This window comes from Diprion similis, chromosome 1 (genome assembly GCF_021155765.1).
Source record: "Diprion similis isolate iyDipSimi1 chromosome 1, iyDipSimi1.1, whole genome shotgun sequence".
NCBI lineage: Eukaryota > Metazoa > Arthropoda > Insecta > Hymenoptera > Diprionidae > Diprion > Diprion similis.
This window is the reverse complement of record NC_060105.1, coordinates 17977850-17992621: the sequence shown is the minus strand read 5'-3', so window position 1 is coordinate 17992621 and position 14772 is coordinate 17977850. Positions and strand designations below refer to the sequence as shown.

Below are 14772 nucleotides of genomic sequence, written 5' to 3'. Positions count from 1 at the left end.
CCGAAAATTGTTCAGGTTATAGTAAAGCTTCTAGAACCTCTAAATTTTTTGAATTGTTTTATTTCATGCGATTATTTTAGAGTCTTGAATATTCAGCCCTTTTTATTCTATATTTTTCTATTCTTGTATATTTTCCAGCCTTCGAAAGTTTTAAATAGAGTCATTCAAATCAGTAACAGTAACTGAAAAATTGAGAAAGCTGAATTGTCACCAATCGTAAAATTAGAAATTAAAAAATCTACATAATCTACTCATGTTTCAAAATGTTTCTAAACAATAGGTTTCTATATCTCTAACAGTTCTCGAGAGTAAATTAACGGCTTATGAATTCCTACTCTTTCTGAAGAATAAAAGCCTCTTCAAACTTCGGCAAATAATAGGGCTTGGGATAGTGCTTGTGGGTTGGGGAAGAAAAGTTCGGAAAATTGATGTTAAAATGCAAAAAATATCCGATTAAGCTGCAGTGGCTTACTATAACCTCAAATCAAGTGATGACTAACTGTAAATATTGTGGGGTCGGCATCAATTTCCCGAACTTTCCCGAATCGATCCTTAAGCACAATCATAAACCCTATTATTTCCCGAAGTTTGAAGAGGTTTAATTATTTAGAAAAAGAAAAAAGTGTAAAGTAAGATTTGTCGTATTTGGAGAAGGTTCACATCCCTTCAACGATAAAGTAAAATTTTCGAATTTAAACTTGAAATTTATTGTTCCCAATATGTACACTTCTTTATTTCGATAATGTTGATAGTTCCAAAATGGGATAAATTTAACATTTCAATTATGACCTCCTGAAATAAAACTACTATACAGATTATTATTCCACACAGAATTTCTAAATGTACCCACCATAATTGTAATTGGCTGCGTTACGTCCACTTGTCACCCCTCCAATTAATACGTTCCTCCAACTTTTCCACATTCTTACAGATACCTTACAACCTGCATCCTCTTCTTATACTCATCAAGCTGCCTCGGTTTCTACACCAGTGATCCATTCTTGATATATGCTGAGTATGGAGTTGCCATACCTGGAAGAAGTAGCAAAACACATCTACAGATTGGACGTTATTAGTAGGCAAAGACTTGATTGGAATCCAATTAAAGACTTTCGACGATGATTATTGAGTCAGTAGCTTCGTAGCCTCGAACTTTCTGCTTATTCATGTCTATAAAATACTTTACCCATTTGGAGTGTATCCCAAATTGATTTGTATTTTTCTTGAGAATCATTCCATTCATCTCAGCGTCGTCTTGTACGGCAATACGAAGATTTTTCTCATACTACAGCGGTTGAAAACTCATATCTTAGGTTAGTAATGGTATCTAGATTAATCGACACAACGATCCTTTACATTCGGCCAAAAATGGTAACGGAAATCAGTCGAGTCTCCATCATTCGTAAGTAAAATGTTGAACATCAAGCTACTTTTGGTTTCATTGAAAACTGATGTATAAATGAGGTTAATATGTTTCGAAAGTGCAAGGATATAACGTTAATCAAAATACGATGTAACTGTGATAGAGTAAAAAAACTACCCCCTTCCGTTCTCACTTCTATAACGAACTCCATACCTGAAAAAAGTACAAGTCAGTTTCGTACCTACGTCCTCCTTTCCGTACCGTGAATCCCTCTGGAAACAGGCCCTTCCATGTCACCCGGTCATCGTCTGCACCGGTGCATGCACAAATTTTACCCGAGCCGAGCGTAATGAAGAACTACTCTCATTGCCAGGTGAAAGTTCTGCATGTGCTAGTGTAGGCGGTGAGCGCATAGCTTTGGAAAGGCTCTTTTCAGGAGAGATTCACGGTATATTTATTCCCAAGTCATCTTTCATTCGGCCAACAACTGAAATCACCTCTCGCTCGACGAACAAACCAAACCCTTGCCGTTTCTCTCCCACGAATAATCTCTCCTCCTCATCTTCTACATACCATGGTTTTTTTTTTTACAATAAAGCAATTATATACCCCGTCGCCGCTGCGATAAAAGTCAACGAAAGTTACGAAAAACATTTTTTTTTAGAATTATTTGAAATTCAAATTCAACTCATTTTTTTATTTTATTTTTATATTCAATTTGCTCCGAGGAAAATTTAATAAAATATTTGTTTATTTGGATTGCCAAATTTCATTCAAAACAAATGTGTTTTGTACTCTTAAAAAAAAAATTCTACAAATTATTATAAAATTTGATAACGCAATGAAAATAAGTCATCCGCTTGCCCGACCTTGATGGCCCCAGCCCAAGAACTTCCCGCTGCGACGTGTTCGGAAGCCTATAAAACAATAAAAGATTAAAGTTGTTTAGCCAATGAAATATGTTAGAAAAATCAGTAAGATCTGCGTTTAAAAAGCCTTGCTGATTAAGACCAGAATCATGCAAATCCGTTCATTCTTTCTCCAGATATCGTCGAATAAAGATTGGTCAACTAATAATAATAAATAATTTATCAACTGAATAGCATTGCAACTACAGCGAAATTTTTTCAGGTACATTAAAAGCTCTCGAATGTTTAATCGCCTTTGGATTAAACTTTCCCAATCTCGTACGAGTTGTTTACACATAGATTTCTGAGCTCTTAGGCAGATTTTATGGGATAATTAATAATGAATCAATTGATAGTCGAAGGTGTAATTACACGAAATCTATAATCATAGCCGCGAAATTGTCGTAAGTTTCTACCAAGAGGTTATAAAATAATGTCGACCTTACAACGTCTGCACGGTCTTTTTAACCAGTACATGAAAGTTCGTTTTTTGCACACGACTTGGAGCTAATTACAGGTGTGGCGACAACAGAAAATTCTTGACCTCGACGTACGGCTGTAGAAAAAGACACAGACGACGCCATAAATAAACCGTCAAGTTTTCTAGACGTAGCTCACGAGAACCCGACTAATTTTTCTACATCTGGTAAATATCCAACACGCTAAACAATATTTCATTTTCATCTTCTAAATAACAACTGAACAAATATATGGTATTATTGTACAATGTAAAATATGCCGCTGATTTAAGTAAAGACAGCGGTGTTTAAATCGGTACATTATTCATCATGCCTAACCTAACCTCACGTTACTTTTTAACTTGTACGGAACTGAAGTATCGATACCGAATAAAATAACTTGACGATTGCATTACGCAATCAAAAATAAGTCTCCGTTCTCGTTACTTTGAATTCATCTTTAGTCATTTTTAAGGCTATCCATAAACTACGCAACGTCATTTTTGGGAAATATCCATCTTCCTTTCCAAAGTTTCAGTTTTGACTTTACGTTTCCTTTTTCTCCCTGGTGAACATTTGTTTCCTCAAAGTTTTGCAGAAAGACTCTGAAACTGAGTGCTTAATTCTTACCCATTCCACTGACAATGAAATTCTGTGAGTAGTTTAGAAAATTTCAAATTCATAGAACTTTTCCGAGTTCTTCCAGAAATCCCAGAAGAAATTCTATACGTTTTCGTCGCACTTACAGAAACCAAAAAATGCACCACAGTTGGAATGACACGGAAACTTTCAACAGGGAATTGAATCACATTCAAAAGTAGAACCTCCTGAAAAAGATAGTTTCAGGATTCGTTATTCATTCCTATGCATCATCACTTATGCGTAGTGTATTGAAAAAAAGTCATAATTGCTACTCACGAAACCTGAGGCGAGTGCAATCTTAGTGAAAGTAAACTCAATGTAAATAACAGTTTGCTGCGCAAACTTTCCCGAATTGCCGGCAACATTCTCACTGGCATAGTTTATACCGGATATTCCACGCCAAATTGACCAACGTCTGAATCTGACCATCCTGATCATTTTCTTCATATAGATGGTTGTATCGATAGTGATACCGTATGAGATACGCTGAAGTAACAACAAAATTGGAAATGAAGATAGAATTTCTCGGCCTTATTCAATCATGGGACAATTTTTTTCTCCATGCCAAAGTTCATATTAAAAATTAGTTAAAAATGTTTTAGCGTTTCAGCTGTTTGAGGAGGGTCCTCAGCAGAACTATGATTTATTTACAACCACCCAAATATTATGTATACAATCCAGGGGGGGGGGGGGGGGGGGGTGATCGAACAAAGTCTGGAGCTGAAAGAGAAACTAATGTTGTGTACAGGGTTGTAAGTGATGCTTAACTTTTTTAATGCAGATATATCCATTAGCCATGAAATTTTAATTTTCGATGAAAATGATTTCCATTGCAGAATAAAAAATTAATGGTTAATTCATTACTTTCCCGTTCAAAGTTTTACAATCCTGGTTCTGCAGACAAATTGCGTGACACTTATATTCAAATATAAAAACAGAAAGCTTTAAAGTGATCAAAGACGAATCATGTCCAGTTTTAAAGTGCTAACAGTCGTCATTTATAACGACGACCGACGCTTACTCTCGATGCAATACATCCAAAATGTAACACTTTGTAAACTCAAGTTACCAAGAAACGAAGGATAGATTTTACTTGTCAGACTTTTTTGGGGAAATTGAAACGAGCAATGTTTTTCTTTTTATTCTGCTAAATACCTTATTTTGCTTAATTCCATTCTGGTGTCTTTTTTATCGAAGTCTACACTTTATGTCTCTACAATGAACAATTAATTATTTGTAAATTTGGAAGGAATATAGGATATGTCATTGCGGATAAAGTAATATGTGTTATTTTCAATTTTCTAAGAAAACTCATTTTTTGATGCAGATGAAATGGTGGCAAATACAAATTGATCGAAAAATAGATACAGGAAACCGATACGCTCTTTATTCATTTCGCTTTGCAAAAAAAGCCATTTTTAAAATGGCAGAATGCTACGAAAAATTGGTAACAATTCATAAAATGTTTATTCAATTGTCTAGTCGCAAACTGCAAGATTCAAAAAAATATTGACGGCAGTAATTACAAGTCAAGAGATAAAAATATGAGTTTTGGGACAATGGCACGGGAGAAAGAAATGTAGAAGAGTAAATATTTGAAATCGACGGACAACTGTTGTAACGAAACAAACACGCACCGTTTACAATTATCGTTGAATTTACGACAATGACACATATTTTATACAGGGAGGAAATGTTGTCTACTTCGCAATCAGCTTCTCCTTGGCTGCGTGAGAGCAAAACCAGTTGCCCTTTACTCACGACTGCAGCCAATCGGTTTGTCGAAGGTATCTACGTAACACATGCATGTATGTACGTACCTACGTATGCGTGCAATTCTCGTGTGTCTTACGATCAGCGTCGTAGCTCAACATGCGATGCGACATTCGTAATATCGAATCAGCACTTCTAATATCTATTCGTATTCGAACTCGAGTTCGCACGTTGTTCAAGCTCTTGCACGCTAGCATTATATACATGGGTCGTTCCCTGCCAAGGCGACAAATTTGAAACGACACTGTTCTTAATTTGGTTGAAGCCTAACTTCTTAAAATAATTGGAGAAATAGCATTTTTTTAGACTCGGCCGAGAATGTTTAAAAAGAAGAACTTTCAAAACATTTTAACGTTTGTAGCTCAACCCTTCGAGTCACAAATAATTCTGCTGAGCCAACTTTGATAGTAAGATAGTATTCTATGGTTTTTCGAGTCGCTGATTACGAATCTGGAATCAGATTTCAAAAATTCAAGGTAGTGGATCCAATATGGTAAATGAAAATTTCAAATATTATCGAATACGGTCAAAAAAACTCTATGCAAGGGTTTTCCGGGTCATTCACTGGATTCGCCATTCTAATTTCAGATTTGCATTCAGCGATCCCAAAAATTCCTGGTCACAGTTTTTCCTTCGGATTCGATCGAATTTGAAATTTTCGTCCAGCATATTACAAACCCGTCATCTTGAATTTTTTAAATCCGATTTCAGATTCGTAATCAGCTATCCCGAAAACATATACAATACTTGCAGGGGGATAACTTTCTAGGAAATGAATTATCCCTTCAATTTTCACAATTTTTTTCAATCAATTTGTTTCTAACAATAAAAATTTACATTATATCGTAATATTTACTCTCGCCTCACCAACTCATTAAAGTGTACATTGAGTTGAAGTAGGGGAAAGAAATGTTTGGTTGGGATCAGAAAAGAAAGATACTTTTGTTATTGTACCTGTAGATAGAGATACAGTTGAATTACGTAGTAACGAATACCTTATTGTTAGTTTAAAATTTCCTGGATTAGCCACTGAACTAGAGTTGGGCGCTACAATCGGGTAGAGTAGCGGGCCAGTTTCGAGGATAGTCTCGAGCTCAGCGGGGTAACACTCAATGCTTTAGGATAGAACTCTGATTTTACACCGGATTTGAAAGCATTACCAGCTGAATCAAGCCGAGCGATTACATAACTAAAGGTTAGTAAACCTTTGAAGTTTTTTTCGATGTTTGTTGGCAACACAATTTTATCGCAACGCACTCTTGAGATAGAAAAGCAAACAAATTTCCATTGTTTGTCATTAGCGGAAAGGAAAACTTGTGTCGCCCCACTGGTCAAGGTCCGCACATGGAAGAGACGAAAAGTGCTCGAGATAGTTAAGTAAATATCGGTTTCCAAGCAAAAGCGGTACGAGGGGAAATCCGTCAATTTCAAGTTAAATACAAGTAGGCGCGGATAGATATTAGAGGCACCCTGGACCTCTTCGGTGTGGACACCAATCAAAGCATTTTGACACATTGCGCTGTATTTTGATTTGTGACTTCTTAATCAAAGCATCAAGGCATTTCGAAGCATTGCGGAGTATTATGACGATTGTATCTGACATATGTATGCGCCAGACTGTAAAGATTTATGAACTACAGAACAAAGGAGTTTTGGACAAGATTGAAAGATGTCTTTGAGTGCCACCGCGGCTCTCTATACTATGAACCATGGTGAGTCGGTGACGTGAGAGGTCCTTGGTGACCTGACTTTGAGTGGACGCGTCATCAGCTATCTTGACTCGGTAGTGTCAGGGACATCTCAAGTATTGAAAACCTATTATTATAGTGTTATAGAAATAGTAAAAAACCGTAAAGAAATGTGTTGAAAAGTTGTCTAAATCTATAAAAAATGGATATAAAACAGGTGGTAAGAACACTTACCATTATGGCTCAAAGGGTTAAGGGGATGCCCTGGTCGATTTCGACGTTGATGCATACATCACCAAACATCCAAGTCTATTATCTCAAACACGAAAAAGAGTTTAACGGACAAATAAATAAATGGCACGGATTCTACAGAATCGCAATAATAAATTCGTAGCATTCGTACTCGCAATACAACGTCAAAATCGAGTAGAGCACTCGTTGAAAGTGTTGCAAATGAAACAACAAAGAACGGGTCAAATATGATAAATGAAATATTAGAAAAAACTGCTGCATCGAAAATGAAAAGTGAATGTTAAAAATATTTTGTGACCCGACCCACAGGTTTCTCGTTATGTCCAGTTTTTGAAAAAGCATTCCTTCGACATGATTTGTTTTAGAAATGTGAGAAAAGTTTCGAAGTTCCGATGAACTTCTGGAATCATTCTGCAAACGGTGTCCCAGTTCACAATTAACAAAACCCCATGTATACCGTTGAAAAACTTGGGTTGTTCCCAGTACTGACCACGTAACTGCAGGATGACACGTGTCGATTCTATCTGCGTATGTAATACTTTAATAGACGATACATCAAGAGTAAATACGGGATTCTGAAAATAGTCAAACTCGCCGCAAATGACGAAGAAACCTTCACCTGTCTTATAGTCTTCGGCGATAATTTGTCGCTCAACTACTTAGCCTAAAAGTTTGTGACGTCTTTTGGTAAAACGGTTAAACAAAGCTCGGTTCCATTGTCATGTGTGAATGTATAAGGTCGTTAGTCGTTGTACCCGTATACCTTATGTTTGTTTATATAAATATAAAGATATTCTGGAATACGTACATACATACATGTCTTGATTTCCACCCTAATATAACGTGTACACATAGACACAATAGTATACAAACAGAATCACGCGTTCTATGGCAAATACTTGCAGATAAAAGTATTGCTATATATAGCAATGTGTCGATATGTATAAAACTTTTTATTCTGTTCGAATGCTAAGTATTTATACATACATATTGTTAACGTATGTATACTTCCATAAAACTGGCCACTTCTAAAAACTCTGTAAAAATTATTGCAAAATTAATGATTCGGTCCTCTTTCGTGTACAGCCGCTGTTCGTTTGCAGAAATGATAACCGAACTTGCGAAGTTACGAGTGGCACAGTGTAAATTTACTGAATTTGCGGTTGACTTTAAAAAAATGTTTTGCATATCGAAATCTGCAATTCTTTTATGCTGCAGCAAACTTTGTATCATTCTCCGAACTAAATTTTGACGCAGGATCGTTCGAAAGTTTTCGCTCATTTATACCGCTGATCCCAATTACGTAGAATGAACAGAAGAACGATCGCATTTCTAATTTTTTAATCGTACAATTAATTATAAGTTACTCTAAGGTGTATATAAATCGTACTTAAGAAATACTTATCAAGAATCGATTTTAAATGGGAAGATTTCAACAAGTTATGCAAATTTTATTACTAATTGTAATGCTGAGAATCTTTTTATTTAGCTGGTAGAAAACATACTTCGCGATGTCGTAATTATCTCTGTAAATGCGTCGTAACGCTCGACAGGCTTTGAAAACCAAACTTTCCAAGCAAGTGTCGAAAAAAATGTTTCGTAAAATGTTCACTGTTTTGTCGACCTTATCTTGATAATACGTGTAGACAGTAGCACTAATGCCGACTAAAATCTCACAGTAACAAATTTTTTTTTCAACATTTTTACTTTTACAATAAAATATATGCTGAGAAAAAAAGTTTTTCCCATGTTATTTCCGTAAGAAACTTCGACCACAAAGCGGACTATCTTAGAGTTGTGGCAAAAATCTGAAAAAATTAGGCAACTGTTTTCGAATTATTTGAAGTTGATTTGGCGGATGGGGCGGCAAAAATTCTTCAACACCCTAGATAAGGGACAACCTAAGGATCATATCCACCCGGCACCATGATTATGAAGACGTGGCCAAGTTGGCTAATAATGTATGCACTGTTAAATCCAGTATAAGATACTCAAATGCTCTTTGGATTTTCAAAATTTTCAACAACTTACAATTAGTGGACTGTACTGAGGTTATTGATAAGATTAACTGTCATGTCCCTGATAAAATGTCTTTTAGAGGTAAGTACGAGCAGTTTTCGACGGTAATGTTCCCTGATGGTCTAGGTCATAGATCAATGACGGCGAGACTTGTGTGTTTGCTATTGTTAAATTTAATTGATTCAAATTTGTTGGCTGTATTATCTGTGCTTTTACATCCGTTTGCAGACAAAAGTTTCTCGTTTATGGCTACTGAAGTTTGTGTCGTTCGCTTCATTTACTATTATTGACACTCACTCGGGCTTTTTCCTATTCATAAATTCTTATTTATATATCATATGTTTGTCTTACTTGTATTGTTGTTCTATTATGTAACGTGGTCATCCCGTTTACTGTTGAAATAAATAACATTAAACTTTAAATTAGATATGGGCCCGAAATGCATCCCAGAGGGAAATTCCTATTCTGGACTTATCAAAACCAGCCGAATTAAGCACTTCTCTCTTCTATACCCGTAAAGATTTCCTCGTTTATCCTGCTACTTCCAAGTTATGCCTCGGATGATATTTAATTTTGACAAAATTGTTTTTTTTCCCGCATTTTATGATGGTCTTATTATCTTTTCTTGAATGACTGAAATTTCACTGACAATGAAATTCCGTGTCACAATTTTAAAAATATATGCAACGGGAATTTGAGGAAGAATGGAATTTTTTTGATAACACAATAAGAATCACAAGAATGGACTACACGAAAAACAAAGTAAAAGGTTGTTCCGAGAGGACGCTGAGACGATTCATTGTGTTTACATTCAAATTGCCACCGGTTCGTTGTTCGACTTGCTACTTTCCTGCGCTGACGATGAGTTTTGTTTTATTTTTGTTGTATCTTCTTCTTTTTTTACCTGCTAATAATGACGTATATTGTTTATTTAATATCATGTCTCAGAAACACGCAATTGTTGTACGACAAACTTTATCCATTAGCAACAGCAGAGACTTACGTCATGTTTTATGTCTAATCAGCTATTCCTCTTGTATGCTGTTCTTGTTCTTTCGTTATCTTTTTTTACCCGTCACTCTTACCTCACGTGCGATTCTCTTAGAAATAAATATTAGGATTACTTTTTTTTTGGGGTTTTTTACAGACGTCTTTTAATTTAATTGCAAATCTATTCGTTGCTATAAGTCATTTATATAAATATAGCTATACTAAAAATTGAAACGTGATAATACGTGCAACAAGTGGTGGCATTTTCGCCATAACCAGTAGAACTTGTAGGTCTTTTTATGTTTAAAATTTGAAATACAGTATACTTTCATCAAATATCAATACAGGGAATTCCACGTCAAATTGGAGGAGAATTGACCTCGAATTCTTCGAAATCGATCGAAATTTTTTCTTACGCAAAGTATACATAAAAAGAGTGAATACCTATTTTTTGTTTGCTTGAAAAGTGAGTGTGCCGTCTGGCAGCAGACTAGAACATTGATATGGCAAAAAATTCGCTTACTTTAATTTGCCCATAACAAAATCGGAAATGAATATAAAATTTTTTTATTTATAGAGCTGTTTACTACGGCATTAAAGAGTACGTATATTCATTAGAATTCATTTCAAGGTCAATAATATCAGTCCTCCAACGTGTTTAGGTGAATTATGTAAAATCCCGTTCTACCACGCTTCCGGTGAAACGCATATAGATTCTTCGAAATTTGAAAAATATTTCTTCTCCGCATAGCTCCCTCTATTGGTTCTACCTGAAAAATGAAAAATAAAACCATCATAAAGAAAATGGCTTCCAAATGATGAAAATTTTGCAGACATTTATGTTATTGTCATTCAAAAGTAAGAAAACCTTTTTTCCTGCCAAATCAGAGCATGTTCAAATGCTTTGTTATTGATTATTACGATTAGTCTAAAACTTTAGCTCTCATAACCTGAAAAAATAAAGGTATTATGGTATATGAAAGCGAACTGAGTAATTACAATTTTTGCATCGCAATATTCACGCATTGTAGATGAAAAGCGATGTCAGTGATGTTTATAACGTTTGACCGTCATTTCATCTTACATTTACAAACTTTTCAACAGTGGCTCTGATTCAGTTTCTTTCCGTACGTTCATTCGCATTATGTGTCACGCAGCTGATGGATTGTTTACGAAATTGAATCATATACCGCGCTACTACGTGATTATAACTAGACCGATAAACCTCCTCATTTTCGTCTGCACGTTAGTTTTGTACGGGTCGAGCTACTTTTTATGTCATTTTTATAATCATACAAATTTTCTTATACTATCGACACCCGTTCTATGAGAGAATGTCCTCGTAACGTCAGAGCCTGGTTATCGGCTCCATCTTATCACCGCATAACCTAAGTTCTTAATTTTAATAGAGGCAAATCGTAATTCTTGGGGTTTCAAATTACCCCAGTCACATAAATTAATGGAACGTAATAATAATATACAATAATAATATATCAACGGTCAGCTGTCAGCCTGGTTCCATTCGTTTGAATTTTTTCCACTAGATGGTGCATTGGAAAATGACAATTCCAATATAGGTCGGTGCAACTTTATCCCTGGTAGTGATGATAAGCCGCGTCCACTAACTGGGATTGATAATTTTTTTTCGAGTCTTACAGTTTGAGTCTTACAGCGAGTAGGCATAGGGCCTGCAAATAATGAAATCAACGAATAAACATTTCCGTTATTTGTTTACACACCTATCCATTTATTTATTGATTTATACTGTGACTTTACACACGCCTAGCAGCGAGTATACGTATTGTGCAACACATTTATATCGAAATCACACTTACAATTTTAAAGAAATTGTCAATATCGAAAAAATGTAATAAAACCATTCGTATTTGTTCAGTATGACTGATTTAAAATCGAATCAATGCAATAACCATGATGCACTTGATGAATCGACAGCCAAAGTGAATTTACACGTCAGAGCCGTATCTACTATGTCAAGGGCCTCGTGGTGTCAAGCGTTTGAAATTTTGATTGGGTCTGTGAGACCGAAAGGTATATTCCTAGGGTTAAGGGGTTACATGGGTTTCGTCGGGTAAAAAAAGGCCTATTTTCAATAATTTTTTTCTATATAAAAAATTATTTATTTAATTCAAACTTTTTTCTGTCTTATAGATACACATTCAAAGAGAAATTTCTGAGATTTTCAAAAAAAAAAAAATTAAAACTCCGCCATTGTGACGTCATTTCCGGTGACCCTTCGAAAAAAAGGTGCGTCCGCGTTGTCAGCATAACTCCTGACAGGATCATCTAAAATGAAAAAACAAAAATACGTGTTTTAGTTAAGACCATAAACTCGTGCTTATAAAGTCGCGTTGTACACCTAGAAAACAAATACATTAAATAAATATATTAATAGAAAATAAATACATTAATAGAAAAAAAAAATACGTTACCGGCATGCGCGTAATATCGGTAACAAATGTCGCCAAAATGAGATTTCGGTGGACTTCGTAATCGAAAACCAGATTAGCTGCCATTTCGTCAATTCACCATCAAATCTCATGGGACTGGGCTCAAAATGTGTGTTTCATCACCGCCGAGTGGCATCATACCGGATAGTTCGATCAATTCAGTGTAACTGTGAAAATTTGGCCAATTTCTGTGGGTGGTAACTAATCTGTAAATTTTTTTTCAAAATTTTGGAACAGTAAAAAGACGCTCCACTTTTTGCCAAAATAAGGCATTAACTGCCCAAGTTTCACTCGGATCGCTTGAGCGGTATAGGAGTTTTGCATCCCCGCGTTTTCGAGGTGTACAACGGGTCTTTATATGCACCTTAAGAAGGCTCCGTGCTCGGTGCTGTACAATAGAATACAAAACCCTCAGGAATAATGTCAAATTACTAATTCGGGCTAGCGAGTCCACCTGTTACCAACGTTTCTTGTCTTCACTTACCACGTCCAGATCCTTACGACATGAATTTAGACATCTTGGTTTGTGCAAGCAACGTCAGATTGTGCTTCCTGTGGATCTGACCCCTAACCCCCTTAACGCCTACACTGCACAGACTACTACCTTGGGTCTTCCTTGCCCTGTGGCTCCAATTGTCCTCCACTCTCAGTTCAACTCTGAGCGTTTTTATTCTCAACAAATCACGCCTGTCATCCTTGCTGAATTAGGTCTTTCATCTACTTCCAAAGTCTTCGGGTGTGATGGCATACAGGCTAGCAACCCGCGTCTTTTAATGGAATCACTGTTTCCATTATCCTGCAAATCTGTAATTATTCACTTACCAATGCTGTTATTCCACTTTTATGGAAGAAATCTTTGGTTCAACCCGTCAGAAAAGCTAAGAATCGCGCGTCATCGGATGATTTCCGTCCAATTTTTATACTGTGTGCACTTTCCAAGGGTCTTGAAAATATTGTGTATTATCTGCTTGCAGGCTGTCTGGAAGCGCATCAATTACTCGATCCGTATCAATCGGGTTTTCGGTGTGAGCATAGTACGTAGTCAGCCCTGCTCAACTAACTGATGGTAATATCAAATTAGCCATGGATTCTCGTATAGTTACTCTTATAGTTTGTTTTTTTTCAATTTTTTAAGATCTTTGACACGGTTTGTCAAGCCTTAGGGGACTTGTCCCAAGGTAAATAAATCGTGATTTTATTTTCTAACTTCTGCGTAGAACGTTGCGTCTCGAAAATCATACAACTTTCAAGCGTACGTTATACATATATATAGTCTAAAAGGCAGACGACGAAAATTCTTGAGCAAACTAATGATTTTTATGAGGTTACAAATCAGCAAATCATATTCTCAGCTCTCGACTTATTGATTACATTGAAATGGATCTTAAATGAAAGCTCAAGCCACCATTTTATAAACAAAATTCTGTGATGTTGCTGTTAATCGTGAAAGGGGAGAAATATATGATCATATTTTCACTGTATAAGCCAAAAGCATCTCTTCACGGAAAGAGTCTACGTCGACTTACGCGTAAATTTTTTCCACTGACTCTCGCACACAAACAAGTGTGCACAAATAATTGTATCGTCCCGCAGGACACTTTGGTGGAGTGAGGGTATTTAATTGGGGATTATTTGTTGAATTGATTTTTGGAAAACCTAACTATATGTATATTTACACATTGATATTTGGTTACAAAACGACACGTTGTATTATTTGTAGTAGTTTATATATTTAAATTTTTATAGTAGTGACGCTGATATTATCTGTTAGTTTATTTATTGAATTTGTCAGAGTTCAAAACAGTTGTTTATTAGACAGATTGATAATAATTAATTGATTTGATGGTTAGTTAGGTTTAGATGTTCGGTTAAGACTTGAAATTGCTAGGCAATCGTTGTTGGGTGGAGATCTTGACGGGAACTGACTTTTTGGTGATGATAGAAAAAGAAATTCGGAAGCATTTTGGAAAATGTGGAGGGCGTAGGAGGTTGCTGATTCATTGATTTTTCGTATTGATTGATTATTGTAATTGGTGGAAATTTAGGATTGGTCAAGAATTTGGAGTCTTGGTTGTAGGAATTGAAGTTTTCTACGTAAGAGGGAAGTGGGAGTATGCAGGTATGTCTTATAATTGAACAACACGCGACCCTTCCGCACCTTCCCGTGGCTACTGTCCAAGCAGTCCAGCATCCTGCTCTTCTGCTCCAGCG

General features: G+C 36.0%; 1 protein-coding gene across 5 annotated transcripts in view; it reads left to right on the top strand.

Moving 5' to 3' along the window:
* Positions 1 to 14772, top strand: part of LOC124415971 (venom metalloproteinase 3) — a 97830-nt gene that overhangs the window by 43150 nt on the left and 39908 nt on the right. The window lies entirely within an intron of this gene.